The 15863-nt window shown below is 39.4% G+C and overlaps 1 pseudogene; it reads left to right on the top strand.

Moving 5' to 3' along the window:
- Nucleotides 1–838: 838 nt before the first annotated feature.
- Nucleotides 839–13999, top strand: LOC139118008 (NFX1-type zinc finger-containing protein 1 pseudogene; annotated as a pseudogene).
- The last annotated feature ends 1864 nt before the right edge of the window (nt 14000–15863 follow it).

The following is a 15863-nucleotide window of genomic DNA, read 5'->3' as shown; positions in this document are numbered from 1 at the left end:
AGAAAAATAAAATGTTGTGGCGACAAAAGAACCACTAGATTAATTATGCATGGGGATCATGCAAAAGCTATGAAATGGAGAATGCAAGTATGTTAACATGTCAGCGAATTATTTGACATTAAAAATTACCAAAAGGCAATGATGTGACACAGGTTAGGGCTACACATCCCTATGAGTACCACAACATTTGAATTTGGATCAGACCAGCTTTCATCATACATGCAGTATTACCTGCTGTACACGTGTGTAAAGACGATAACTTCATACATGTCACAACCACACCCTGTCGATGTAATTTAGTGGCGACTTTACTGAGGACCATGCCATCAATGAACCTTTGAATAATATGAAATATCTCATGTTGCAAAAGCCATCTTTCATGGACCGATCGCAGTTCGAAATACAGGGTAGAACATCGTGCACCGTAGTCAAACTTTCAATTCTAAACCGTCACAGTCAGAACTATTAAACATGATAAAAATTACAGAATTAACAGAGATTTGAAGCTTTTCAGTAGGTTTCAACAATACTTTATTAAAAAAATTCAGAACTGACACATTCTACATGTCACAAAGTCAAAATTCAGATGGCCATTGTATTAAAACAGATAAACAAACCTTGCCTTACCTCACGGGCCTACCTTTAGCATTATGTATCCCGAACAGTGCAAACGGCATAGTGAGGGCGCCGCCACCGCTGTTTAGGGTGCACCGTGTGTAAGTGATCGATCGTTGAACCCGGAAACGCTGTGACGACGCAGCTTAGATGCACAAGCGCAATATATTTTATGCACGTTGCAGTTTTGAGCGCTTTAGGAAATAAAAAGCTCAGCAGTTCATTCTCGGTCGGCGCTATAGCACAACCGATGCTAATTCACCTGACATTTAAACTGTGTCGGCGCTCTTCTCTATCGTCCCTATCGCTAATTTGCCAATAGTCATGCTTGCAACGCCTTGAAAACGAAAGTCCATCTTGTGTTTTCCATCCATTAATATTATTTTACATTGCAATCGCTGGGCCTTAACTGAGCATATGCCTCAAACCGTGCACCCAGAGATGTACTAGGCCATGGGCCGCCGAACCACACGCGACTTTAGTTTTAATAGGCCTGTGCCGTGCGCGGTGAAGTGCGCCGACCGCCCGTGCAAAAACATGCATCTGATTTGGGCGTATCGTGAGGATCGCATTGGAAACTCTGCTACCTCTACTAGATCGCTCAATTCCTTTTTTGTAATGTGTATAGTGCAGGGAAGACTTGCTGAGCCATCTGTGTCAATTATCAACCGAATATCTTGCTGACGCACCAAAGATTGGGAAATATCCATGACGAATGTTTCGGGGGAATTCCCGTTCACGTGACTAAGGGGAAGCCACGGTATTGGCGGAGAGAAACGAAAGCTGCATTTGACGACATAAATCCGTACGTGGGCAGTAACAGTTACTGCACATCTGGACACATACGAAGGAAGGTGTATGAACCTGTACTGAGGTTGTGTCCTCAGCAAAGGTAAGTGGACAATCGTCCTACCGTCCATTATGTACTGTTACATCGTTGTCAAAGGTCCGATAGAGACGGCCAACTTTAGAATACAATTTTAATACGCATTTATGTGGCATGTATCGTGATTCTGTAAACCAGCTGGTTTGCATGATCAAGCTGGGTGTGTTCAGTTCAGAGAAATACAACACAACAAAAAATATTCCATGGCATTGTGTATGTTCAGCTTGAGGTTTTCTGATAGAGGTCGCCACCATTCTTAACGTGTGCAGTCATTCATAAATCTATAATCCATAGTTGGCCCACACGAATCACAACGCCCGCCTCTGTCCGTAGCAACCAAGCTAGACTTGCTGAACAGTGAAATGATTTTTATTGGAATTTTAGACCATAAAACGGTTCATATGAATAAAAAATTCAAAAAGGAAATAAAATAATGCGAATTCTATGTAAATATTAAGCTTATATTGATACGAGACATATGCTAGTATGACAGTTTCTAAAATTAAATCAGGTAAACTTTGACCCTCAGCTGCTGATTCAGTACGTAAGTGGCTTGACACTTCTGGAGAATATATGAAGGTGTATATATATATATATATATATATATATATATATATATATATATATATATATATATATATATATATATATATATATATAATATATGGTAAAAATATATCTATACGATAAAAATTGATAACAAGTAGAAAACAGGACTTAGGCGTTACTCAGAGTTTCACACTACATGTGTTCTCTGTAGCGATCATCAGACGATATATATAAGGCATAACATTATCTCCCGCGTCCCCAACGAATACACACACAGTCACCAGAAAAAAACTTCGAGGTGTCTTTTGGATTTTCCAGATGCAAGATATGAAAGTGAGATTAACTACTCAGATTTCTAAGACATTTGTAAAATAAGTCAACAATAGAGTGCAAAAAAACAGGACTATCCATTACTCAATATTAACGGAATTTTCCTTAGTAATTTCTCTTTAGATCAGTTCAGGCGAGTCAACCGGGAATCCCCGTGTATATGTATGAAGTGCATGGGTGTGTATGTGTGTGAGACTCAACAGAGAGAGAGAGAGAGAGAGAGAGAGAGAGAGAGAGAGAGAGAGAGAGAGAGAGAGATTGACAAAATGATTTACTCGTTAAGCTGTACCGATCAAACACTGAGCCCAGAATAGAAACATGCTCACTGCTCTGTTATGGCATGTACCTTATCGCACACATCTGTATTGTTGCTTCGAAAAACAGCTCAAACAAAGTGATTGAATATCCCATTACCGATTTCGTAGAATCAAGACAATGCTTGTATCATAACAACCAATGAACAAGTACGCCTAGCCTTTGATTGATTAATTGATTGATCGCTTGATTGATTGATTGTTAATGTATCGCCTCCGTCATTCATCAACATGATATGGCCAGTCGATTTTTACGTATCCAGCTTTGAATATTAACGCTTCCTAAATGGAGTAAACAGTAATCGAGATATTAAAGCGTAGGCCGGTCGGAATTTTAAATTCTTCAAAGCACCGGAGACTACATGTGTCAAAGTATAGACTCGAGTGTCCATTAGTTGTCGGAACATACATATTCGACTGCATAGCAGGTGTTCGATTGCTCAGCGCCGTTTGCGGAAATATCATCATCATATTCGAAAATTCCTCGTTTTGTTCAACGATTTTTTCGATCTTTACATAAAATTGTTCGAGTATCTTAAAACGAGCTGATTCTAGACTTTCTTCAAATTGTCGCTGTATTTTGAATACCGGTGGTAACCCGACTGAAATATAGGCTTAAAGAGTTATCACTCGACCTTTATATTGGGAGCAATGTGAAACGAGTAATGTGGTGGCCATGCTTTGAAGCAAAACGAAAGCTCATGCACAATTGTTTAAGCGCATTGAAGCCAGCAAGCGATTTTTCAATATTCAGAAAGACTGTGCATTTAGCCTATGCGAAACTTTATACTTTGGATTCACATAACGTGTCCGATGACAACGCCCCAATAAAATTTCAGAGTATGTGTAGGTCAGCCTACTACTTCTTAAATTTACCTAACTGTCGTCACTGTGAAAAGCAAAATCACATGATCTCTGTTCAACGAGTGAAACGCCTTTCGTACGAAATACAGTCGTGGTTACCAACACGTTAACCATTAATTGTGCTCCTTTGTCGATGTTTCGGTTTCGATATGTGTGATTGAGTCTAGATTATGTGAATCCGATCGGAGCCGATTCACTCCGAGCGGAGGCGAGTAATCTTAGCAACGCCCTCGGTCTGTTATGGTATTTCGAACTCCTTGAATATCTTAGGTTATGGAGTGACTCTGCGCCTAAAGTATAAAATCAATTTTCATCGGCACTATCATATAGACGTGTCAGTGAAACACTCGAGTCTGAATATAGGAAAAATCATTCTCTACTTGTATCCTGTAGTTACGTATAAAACAACGCCATATTCGCTCACGGCAATCTTGGAAGTTCGCACATTACAATAGCTCTGTTCTCTTTTCTGTGCGATTGTTTCGTTATTTACTGATTAATCTTATATTGTGTGTATCCTCGTCGATTTTAACCCTAAACTACAGAGCGGAACCAGCCGTTTTTGACAGACATCTTGTAGCGATTTTTTCCTGAATAATATTACAGTAATGCGTTGTATACAGTGAGACCATACTGATCGCAAATGATTTTTCTAGGGATGTCCGTTCTAAAGAAGTGGATTTTTGTAAAAACCCCGGCTTTGCGATAGACCTTTTTCGGTTATCCACAATGCATTGCAGTGGCTATATCGAACACCGTATATACACTCAAAACAACGAAAACATACAGATTTGTATTGTACGACGGATTGTTAAAGAAGAATGGCACAAATTTGCAATGCCAAATAATGCCCCGTGTTTATTCTAACCATCAGCGACGAAAATATAGATTAGAATGTAATCTGCCATAGAGTTCTATGAGTAACATACCCTGCGTGTACCCTACGGCTAAGTTCTGTGCGCAACGTACACTTTGTATACTCTGCATCATGGAGTCGGTAAAAAGAACTGTTATCCATGCAAATTTGAGGTAGGCACAATTGCCATTTTACATGACATCACATCAAACACTGGTGAGAGTCCTGAAAGTTATATACGTACCAACTTTTATATAGATTTTCGTGATTTCTATGTGTCAAAGGTCAAACTCTGATAACCTTCAAGCGACGTTGATTCAATAGTCAAACGGATACTTTGCAGAATTGAAGGCGATAACGATAATTTCCAAGAAATTGCCGTAGGTTATATTACTTCACTTCAAAGTTGAATTTTACCATTATAATTTTACTTCTACGAAGACAATTTCTCATGTATCACACAAAAACCTATTTTGAAGCTATCTCAAAGCGCAGATGTATCGCTCTAGCTTCCTTAGTTCGTCCTCTCTTTGATAATGCATTCTGAGCACAGGCGTTCTGGAGTCTGGGTAGTTTGTAAAAGTGTATTTATGCTATGTTCCGACGTTCTGTTCTGGAGCCTTATCACCTACGGAAGAGAACGTCGGAACGTAGCATAAACTACACTTATTTGTACCCAGTAAACAGAACGCCTGTGATTCTGAGGTTCTTCAATGCCACGACTGATTCCTATAAAATATACATGAATATTGTCAATATACGTCCGTCTTTGAGTATACTAATAAAATTATCGTTGAACTTGCAATAAAAGGCCCTCAAAATTTGAAAGTAGAAACTCGCGAGGAAATATACCATTTTGCATCACAATTGTGCCAATACAATTTGTGATTGAAACAATGGAGCAAATGCAGTTTCCTGAAGGACTTACTGCCAAGTTTCAATACACATAGACATAAAGCATTATGACGTAAGAAGGGATTGTTGTTTCCAAGCTTTCAAAATTGCATGTATGGAATTACATTTTATTGATTCATTTTCGATTTGTATGACAGAGGACAACGGCTATGCATGGGGACTTGCTGAGGCACTCTGGCAGTGTGTCTGCTATGAAATCAAAACAAAAAGGGACACTATAGGGAAAAAGTGCGTGACTAGAGCGAGAAACTGACGCTTTCTCGCAATCGGTGAGAATATGTTCTTATTCTCACCGCTATCGGTGAGAAAATTTTAATCTCCACTGGAAATTGGTGAGAAATGCACTCCTTGGAGAGAATCAAGTGTGAGAACAAATTCTCACCGGCGAGAATGGAAATTCTCATTAAGTACAGCGAGAATTGAAATTCACTGGCGAGAATCATCAAGACTCGCCGTTCGGAGTCTTTATGATTCTCGCCAATGAACGGCGAGTCTTGATGATTCTCGCCAGTGAATTTCAATTCTCGCTGTACTTAGTGAGAATTTCCATTCTCACCGGTGAGAATTTGTTCTCACACTTGACTCTCGCCAAGGAGTGCATTTCTCACCAATCTCCAGTGGAGATTAAAATTTTCTCACCAACAGCGGTGAGAATAAGAACAGATTCTCACCGATTGCGAGAAAGCGTCAGTTTCTCGCTCTAGTCACGCACTTTTTCCCTATAGTGGCAGAGCCTTTCTCGTATGCGTTGTACAAACATTTGTTTTATTGTATCGTACACAGACGAGGCTCAAAATGGATGATATACGAAGAGATTTCAGTGGATTACGAGTTTCATCCACAAATTCAGATTCGAACAGAGAGCACGCTCCACCATCTGCCTTTGGAGGCGCTCGTCCACGCGCGGCCACTCCTCATACATGGCACCAAAGAAGGCGAAGGTTGGACGACAACAGACGGGATAGTGGTGACACGGAAACCAACACTCGCAATCGTGAACGGGCAAATTGGAGAGACCCTCACATCGATAATGAAAGAAGGGGAGATCGAAGTCAACATTTTGACATCTCACCTCAAGATTCTGCTGGAGGAGGCTGGAGACCTGGAAGAGGGAGAGGAAGAGGTAGAGGGAGGGGCATGTATGGAGGGCACCATCGCTTTGGCAAAGATAGCAGTGGTGTAGATAGGCCAAGGATGCTTTCAGTGATGATTCTGAGACAACTGATCGAGAAAGAGGCGTCTGAAATAGCAATGTATCTAAGCTCTCCACAAAATGGCTTTGTCAACACCATCAATTCAGATAATTTACCAAGTCACATTATTCCATTTCTTCTGCGAGTTCTCGCAAAAGCATGTGATTGTCCCATGTCACAAACACTTATAGTGCTTCTTAATGACGTTCAAGATTCAATTTTTCTCTCAAAACACACTGTAGACTATGTTAACAAAATGCCGACAGAGAAGTCAGGAAGGGTACAGGAAGAGTTTCCAGACTCTATTCGTAATGTGATCCGCGTTCTAAGAGAAATGTTTGAACGTTTGCCGAGTTCCTATGACAACCTGCTTGGACCGCTTGCATCATTGCAAGTGACAGTACCAATGCTAACAAAACTGAATATTGTGAATGATGAAAGCATCGAGAAAGGCTTGGAGGAGCTCATCTTGCTACGGGGTGACTTGATGATGAAAGAAAGGACTGGGGTCATCAATAGAGATCAACAGCCAAGACGCGAACAATCGAAAAGATCACGAAGGAGAGTTGAGGAAGTAGTGGTAGTCAATGACCCTCCGAATAATTTCCGTGAAATTAACATTTACCCTGAAAGTGAAGATGTACTGACGAAAGAACAGCCTTTTATCAGAGCTAACATCGTCAGAGGGAAGTACCAAGACCTAGAACATTATCTAGATGTGCAATTCCGTCTGTACAGAGAAGACTTCCTAGCGCCACTAAGGGAAGGTATAGGTGAATACATACAGCAACAGGAAAGGGGTAATGTTCGACACAAACGTATACAAGATATACGTGTGTATGCCAATGTTGAGATCCTCGGACCAGTCTGTACCAATCAAGGTCTCTTTCACACCTTACAGTTTGACATCTCCCGACTGAAGAGAGTGAATTGGGAATTTTCCAAACGTCTCATATTCGGCGCTTTCCTATGTTTATCCAATGACGGCTTCAAGAGTTTGTTTTTTGCAACTGTTGGAAACCGATCGGTGAAGAAGCTACAGAAAGGTATGATTGATGTACAGTTTGTCGGAGGGACACAGACTGTATCTCGACTGATGCAGCAAGCTTTAGACAGACCCTTCACAATGGTGGAAACATCAGCCTATTTTGAAGCCTATCACCACGTGTTGAAAGGTTTGCAAAACATTGAAGAAGGTGAACTTCCTTTCGAAGAGTATTTCCTACATTGCCGAAATGAAGTAGAACCTCCAAAATATATGCGCCAGGAATGGACGAATAAATCTACCAAATTTGACTTGACTCCAATTATAGAGTTGTCAAAGTCTACACAAATGTTTTTTGATAGTTCGTCTGACAGTGAAGATGATGATTGGTTTTCATTGCAACTGAGAAGTATTGGTCTTAAGGGAAAGGTTAATGCGGAAAATGTTCCCTTGCTTGATCTAACGCGATGGCCAAGTGCAGACTCCCTTGGACTTGATACCTCACAACTTGCAGCAGTGAAAACAGCACTAACAAAAGAGATTTCAGTGATACAAGGTCCTCCCGGCACTGGCAAAACCTACATTGGTTTGAAAATTGCCAATGTCCTTCTGCACAATAAAAGCGTGTGGAACAAAGGCGTCAACCAACCACTTTTGGTAGTCTGCTACACCAACCATGCACTGGATCAGTTTCTTGAAGGCATAGCCGAATTTCAAAAGAAGGGTATTGTGCGTGCTGGGACGAGAAGTGGCAGTGAAAAACTGAAGAATTTCATGTTGAATGAAATAAAACATAGAAATCGTGAGAATCGAGTGGTGCCAACAGCAATTTACACAAGTGGCCGTGCCTCAAGGGAAAAGATGAAACGAATCGAATCAGAAATAGAAAGCTTTAGAGAAGTTATAGACAACGCAAGGCGCAATCTATTGACTTTGGAAAAATTGAGTGAATTTATGAAGGACGAACACTACATGGTCTTGAAGCAATCAAAGAATCTTGCAAAAGGAACAAAGTATTCTGTCTTGCATTTTTGGCTTGGAATAGTAGGACCTGACATTGAACAGTTTGCAGAGGCTGAAGTAAGTGAAGATGACAGTGAAAGTGATGAAGATTCTGAGGATGAAAATGAAACTCAGCAAGATGACGGAAGTGACGTACAAAATGCAGCCAGTGATGCTATTCATGGGGCTGGGGCAAATGTTGATACAGAAGCAGGCATGCTTCAAGCCGAAAGGTTTACGGACACAGATATAGAAGTCTATTCGACAAATAATAAACAGAAAAAGACAAAAACAGCAAAAGCTGAAGCTTCGTCAAGAAAACAATTATCAAAAGGAAGAAGAGAAGACGAGTGGGTGCGTGTCGAAAACAAAAAGAAAGTTAAACGAAGAATCACTGCAGGTCTACGAGGGAAAGATAGTATGCTCCATACTGAAACAGCCCGTGTACACAATGTGTGGCAACTTACAAATCAGAACAAATGGCGATTGTATCGGTACTGGGTCAGTAGATACACAGAGTATTTCCAAGATCGAATCAAAGAACTAGAGAAGAAGTATGAAGGTGAAGCAAAGCAACTGGAGGAGATAAAATTTGAAGAAGATCTCGAGATTCTGAAACAGGCTGTTGTTGTTGGAATGACCACAACAGGAGCAGCACGATATCGTTCTATACTTCAACGCGTCAAACCAAAAATCATCATTGTTGAAGAAGCAGCTGAGGTTTTAGAAGCACATGTCATTACGACACTTACATCAAGCTGTGAACAGCTCATACTCATTGGTGACCACAAGCAACTCAGACCAAACCCAACAGTTTACAAACTGGCGAAGGATTTCAATCTAGACTATTCATTGTTTGAAAGGATGGTGAGCAATGGTATGCACTGCGATAGCTTGGAGATACAGCACAGAATGCGACCAGAAATCGCCGTGTTGATGGATCACATCTATGACAACCTACAGAACCACGAATCCGTGTACAACTATGAAACTGTCAAAGGAGTAGCGTCAAATATCTTTTTTATAAATCACGACTATCTAGAGGTTGACAATGAAGAACTTCTTAGCCATGCAAATGACCATGAAGCATTGTATGTGACAGCTCTCTGTCGCTATATGCTCCTTCAGGGGTACGATTCTTCGAAGATTACAGTGTTGACAACCTACAAAGGACAACTCTTCAAACTGAAAGGATTGATGAAAAACAGACATATTTTTGACAATGTTCGTGTCACTGCGGTTGACAACTTTCAAGGAGAAGAAAATGACATTATCATACTCTCCCTGGTGAGAAGCAACAAAGATGGAAGGATTGGATTTCTTGCGACAGAAAACAGAGTCTGTGTTGCCTTATCTAGGGCCCGTGTTGGTTTCTACTGTATTGGTAACATATCATTACTGGCCAAGCATAGTAACCTTTGGCAGCGTATTAAAGATGACATGACAGGTAGAGGATATCTTGGACAAGCTCTGTCTCTTCATTGCCAAAATCATCCAAACACAAAGATTGAAGCCAAAAGTAGCAACGATTTTAAGGGAGCCCCTGAAGGTGGATGCACCCAGCCTTGTGAAGCACGCCTTTCATGTGGTCATGTTTGTATGTATCCTTGCCATCCCGGTGACCCAAATCATGAGAAGTATAAGTGTAGAAAACCATGTATTAAGACTGTGTGTGATCTTAAGCATAAATGTCCTAAGCGATGTTTTGAAGAGTGTGGACCCTGTATGACAAAAGTGGAGAAGGTGATCCCTCAATGTGGGCACATTCAAGATGTGCCATGCAGTGTAGCGCCAGAGGACTTTATGTGTTTGGAAGCATGTATCAAAATCCTACAATGTGGTCACAATTGTCAAAACATCTGTGGTGTTACATGCACATCCAGCTGTCGGGAGAAAGTAACAAGACAATGGCCATGTGGACATGAGGTCTCTACATACTGTTACCGTAGACCAGAGAACTACCCCTGCCCTACAAAATGTGAAGCTATCCTTGGTTGTGAACATCCCTGCGCTGGTACTTGCGGTGAATGCAAACGTGGCCGGCTGCACGTTCAATGTCAGGATAAGTGTAGTCGTACACTGATTTGTTCACATGGGTGCATGAACAATTGCTCAGCATACTGTCCTCCTTGCATGAAGCCTTGTGAAAATCGCTGTGTACATAGCAGTTGTCGACACAAATGTGGAATGCAGTGCAAAAAATGTGCAGAGCCGTGCGAGTGGAGCTGCATACACTACCAATGCACTAATCTCTGTGGTGACCTCTGTAATCGACCTCCTTGCAACCGGCCTTGCTTCAATGTACTTGCTTGTGGACACCAGTGCATTGGTCTATGTGGTGAACCCTGTCCAGGCAAATGTCGCATATGTGACAAGGAGGAAGTCACTGAAATTTTTTTCGGAGATGAAGATGAACCTAATGCTAGGTTCGTAGAATTGGAAGATTGTAAACATGTTATATTAGTTACAGGTCTTGATCGCCATATGGAATTGGAAGCAGGCGAGTCTCAGACAATCCAGCTGAAAAAATGCCCATTATGCAGTACACCAATACGCAAGAATTTACGTTATGGTAACATTATAAAGCGACTCCTTGCAGATATTGGAGAGGTGAAACAGAAAATCTTGGGAAACCAGTCTCTAATACTCGAAAAAGCTGAAGAACTGACAGAAATAATGGAAACCTCAGAATTTCTGGATGAAATCAACGATTCAGTGAAACTACAGATTTCAAATCTGCTAGTGCGGCCAGACTACTTGTCTCTTCACAATGTCCAAGCATTAGAAGCCCAAATCAAGAACTTGGAAGTTGTGTCAAAATTAAATGCCAACTTTTCCCGTGAATTGCGAGACGCATTTGCACTGAAGGGTAGACTTGACCTGCGAGCTCGTATGGATGCGAACAAGTATGAAGAAATAGTTGATGAATTTGTGACGTGGTTGATGACATGGAAGTATGAAATAACAGATCAAGCACTGAAAGACTGTGCCACTGAACTGTCGAGGATCAATCTGATCGCCCGTTTCTACATTCTGGAAGCAGGAATCAGAGCATACAGCCTCGAGACAGATGAGAACAGGAAGAAAGCTCTACATCGTTTGCGTGTTACATTAAACGGTGGGGCATTGATGTCACAATCCAAGATTGATGCATGGAGTGAGTATGTAAAGAAAGTCCACTCCAGTTACAGTGTTCTGCAACCGCTGAACGAGGAACTAAAAGCACAAATCAACAAAGCTTTGAACTTAGGAAAGGGTCATTGGTTCAAGTGTCCGAAAGGTCACTATTATGTCATTGGCGATTGTGGTGGTGCCACCGAAACATCAACATGTCCAGATTGTGGTTCAACTGTTGGTGGCACGTCGCATAACTTAGCTGCAGGAAATGTCCATGCACCTGAAATGGATGGTTCCCGGTATGCAGCATATTCAGAGGCAGCCAACATGGATCCAAGAAACTTCAACCTACATGACTTTATGTAAGTCACACAAAGGTGAAAGGAACAGGCATGTCACTAGGTATGTAAATAAGTTCATATCCACTGGCAAACCGATCGCTTTGAGTGTATCGTGATCAAAACAACCGTCTGGCTTTCTTTATAAACAATTGGAGAACACAATCGAGATCTATTATTAATGTTGAGGAAGTGAGTTTATTTTAATCGTTCGCGTTTTGTGAACATCGGGTTTAACAATGCTTTCATTTTTTCGTTTTTGCAGAATGTAAATTTGATGTAGTGAACACCCGAATGGTGCCGTCGTCAATGTCATCTTGTCATAGCCAATAGAAGATACACAGAGTGTTTTGAGCACTTGTGCTGAATTACCCTCGTCAGACGACATTATATCAGTCAGAAACTCGTGATCAGTTCATAATAGTGCAATTAGCACAGTATAAACAGTCAAGGATTAGAATTATGATAACATCGTTTGTTTGTTTGTTTGTTTGTTTGTTTATTTACTCGTGCCTGTTTATTGATAAGTGCATCATATAAAACATATGAGGAATATTTTTGGAGTACTCTGAGTAGAAAAATAGTAATCCACAATTCCTATTATTTCGACGCTGATAAAAATACTTGGCATCTCAAAATAAGAAATGAAAATATGTACATTTGATAACAAGCAATTGTCCCAAATTTTCAAATCGGGTTTTGTCAAATTAGTTCATTAATTAAATTTCAAATACCTATGATATTTCACTCGTCAGACAAACCTTGTCTTTAGAATCAATCATTGAAACTCAGTCATGTATTGTATGTAATTCAGACAATATTCTGTGTTTATTTTGTATTTCTAAATGCATGCATATACAGATTGTATTTAATCGATGACACGATATGAATTTTGCAATAGCCTAAATTTATCGGTCAGTTTTCATGAAAATTTGCATAGTTTTGTTGTGACATACCTGAATGACTCAAATATCAATAGTATTTCTTCCTCTCGTCTTATCGTATCACGATTTGTCTCGCATGACATTCTTTAGTAAACAATGTCGATATGAATCCAATATTACGAGCCCGTCCATGAATAGCTAAAATGTATTCTTACAACGATAAAAGCTTACTAGACAGAATTAAATTAATCACGTAACACTTGAAGAACTATTTCATCGTTACTGTTGTAAACTCGAATATTTACATATTTCAGAAAACCACAGTACATTTGTAGCCTTCTAATATCTATAGTGGTACATCTTTTTTCATTTAATAAGATTCTTTAAAAAGTCGTGAAACGCTAATTCTTCGTCATTTTCAAAATATATATAGTCATCTATAGTCTTTCTGAGGTATAAATAGCATGATATTTTGACGATGTATACGATTCACATCCATTTGTTAAAGGAGTTTTTGTTTTTGAAATGATGTAGACAATAGCTGTTTTGAATCAAATTCATTCAAATCAAATCAATGCAACTTTCTACATAAAACTTGTAATTTCGGAATCAAATCTGGACGATTCAATCCATTTTAGGAACTAAAATGAAGACTTCTCAAGCTGAATCATTTACCACTTTCATGCAGTAGAGACATGGAGAGGGTCTTAGTGTTAAAGTTATACAGTCACCTTTAATCTAAATATGCCCATATATGGTCAAAGGGGCGTTCCTTGGTATTCAAAATGCCCATGTGAGGGCGCTGCTTTTAAAAAGCGGCCACCCGCTTAAAATCTGTGATTGGTTAGATTTTCTCTTTCCATGGTAACTGTAGCAAAATTGGAACAGGTAACAGTATACCTTTAATGACTCTCCAATTTGTACTTCCTTAATCTCACCAAATGAAATTTCTACGTAGTGTAACAACATTAAACGGCTTCGAAGATTAAAATAGTTGGTGCCTGAGCATGCACTATCGAAAAGTGAAAGTAGAAGTTTGACGAGTCTTGCAAAGAAAATAATGACTAATTTCTAAAGAAGATATTCACTAAACCGGAATATTTTTGTGTAGTCTTTTTTGGCATCTGTATATCATAAAGAAAACTTATTTACATATTGTGTCAACCACGTCAGATTTCCGTGCTATTCATTATCGTGAGATTTTGTTTTCAGCCTACTTTAGCTGAAAAGTGCCAAAGTTGGATTAGCATAGGTTTGGGAGGGGCTTGCGTGCTGCTTTTTGCTTTTGTGGATACAATCATCATGCTAACAAATTACACCACATTGCCTTAATCTTGGCCCATCTTATTAAATGTATTGTGAATGTAAGCAACGAAACTACAAAAACTGCAACAATATTTATCATTAGCGGACTTATGTAATGTTTAAAAGCAGAAAAAGCGGTATTTGGGAACATCGTTTGAATATTTACAAACTTTCAAGTTGAATAACCTTACGGTGGAAATTGTGATGAGAAATGACAGATTCTTTTATTCAATACATAGGACATTGCTGCGGGAAAATATGATTTTCCAGATTCTTCTAAGAGATAGGGTGATTTTAAAATAATTGTGAATTTATGTCAGTAGCCTGTTATTTTTAATTTTCGCATCGCTGAAATTAAGTCTTCAAACTAAAACTGTCGATTTCAACGTCACAGCACAATATCTTGGAGTTTTTAGTGCACATTCAATTATTTCTTATAATTTTTTAAACAATTTTATAAATTCAAGATGATCAACTCAATGTATAGAAGATTAACTTAAGTTTGCATTGCATATTTAGTGCATAAAATGAACTCGAATATTTCGTACAGGTTGAAAATTGACACAATTGAGTAAGGCCATTAATGCAAAAGGCGTAAGTTACTATGCATGTCAAGATTTATTTTAAGCCAGAAAACTACAACTTAGTCAATAAAAGAATAATACCAAAATCAAAAAAGAGAAGTTGTGCATATGTTTTAAGAATTCCCTAAACAGAGATGAATGACGCCTTTTGTCTGTTGCATATTTTTCATCATGAAAAATAAAATGGACAATATACGTCTTTTGAGGTTTTACGCGTCTGGGGGAATTTTGGGAAACTAGGTTTGGACACAAATTCAGATGATTTAAGTGTCGCACACATACTGGCTACACATACATTATACAATGTTGCCACATGCACGAGCGAAGTTTGTCGTCTCAGAATCGAAAATACCGGGACAACCCCGTCTATATCATCAAGTTTGGTGCGTCGGAATTACGACATTTTTTGCGTCATCCTTCGATGTGCTCGTCAATGTAAACAAACAACATAGCGGCCCGTACATGAAAATTTGTAAAAATCAGTCATAATTTTAACAGCCTGAAAAAGTACATCCAATTATTATATTTTTGAGTTATTCTGTTTTAGGTTTTTAATTTTGGTTCGTATATACATCGCTGCCTTAGTTTCCACTGCAACAGGGGAGTCAAGTGCTCATGCAAGCTGCATGCTGAGCATTAAAAAGTCGTCAATATTTTCAAAGACTAAAACAACAATAATCCGAAATACGAACACGTAAGAGTGTAACGCATGTATATTCCGAAAGAATTTCGTGAACAATATTCCGAAACAACAAACTCGGTCTTTGAAATCGTGAATAACTTCGCGGAAGGTACGTGTTGAATGATGAAGGCACGGCGCCGTGTACCTCGCTCAAGGGCCAAGCGACCGACAACTAAAAATGATTGGCAAAGTATTCGAGCCACGGCGTATTGATATTATTCCAAAAGTAGTTCAGAAGTTTCAACGCATGAATTGTTGAGAAAAAGTCCTCTTATTTTGCAAACAAATAATCAATTCTTGGCCTTTACATGTGATAGTTAGATATTTTGCTTCGTTCAGAGAATGAAATACTCGTGACGTAATTACAATGTCACGACTCGTCTTCGACACGGTCATTACGTCACTTGTGTTTTCCTTCGCCGAACGAAGCAAAATATTAGGGAA

This window comes from Ptychodera flava, chromosome 18 (assembly GCF_041260155.1).
Source record: "Ptychodera flava strain L36383 chromosome 18, AS_Pfla_20210202, whole genome shotgun sequence".
NCBI lineage: Eukaryota > Metazoa > Hemichordata > Enteropneusta > Ptychoderidae > Ptychodera > Ptychodera flava.
This window is presented reverse-complemented; position numbering and strand designations above follow the sequence as displayed.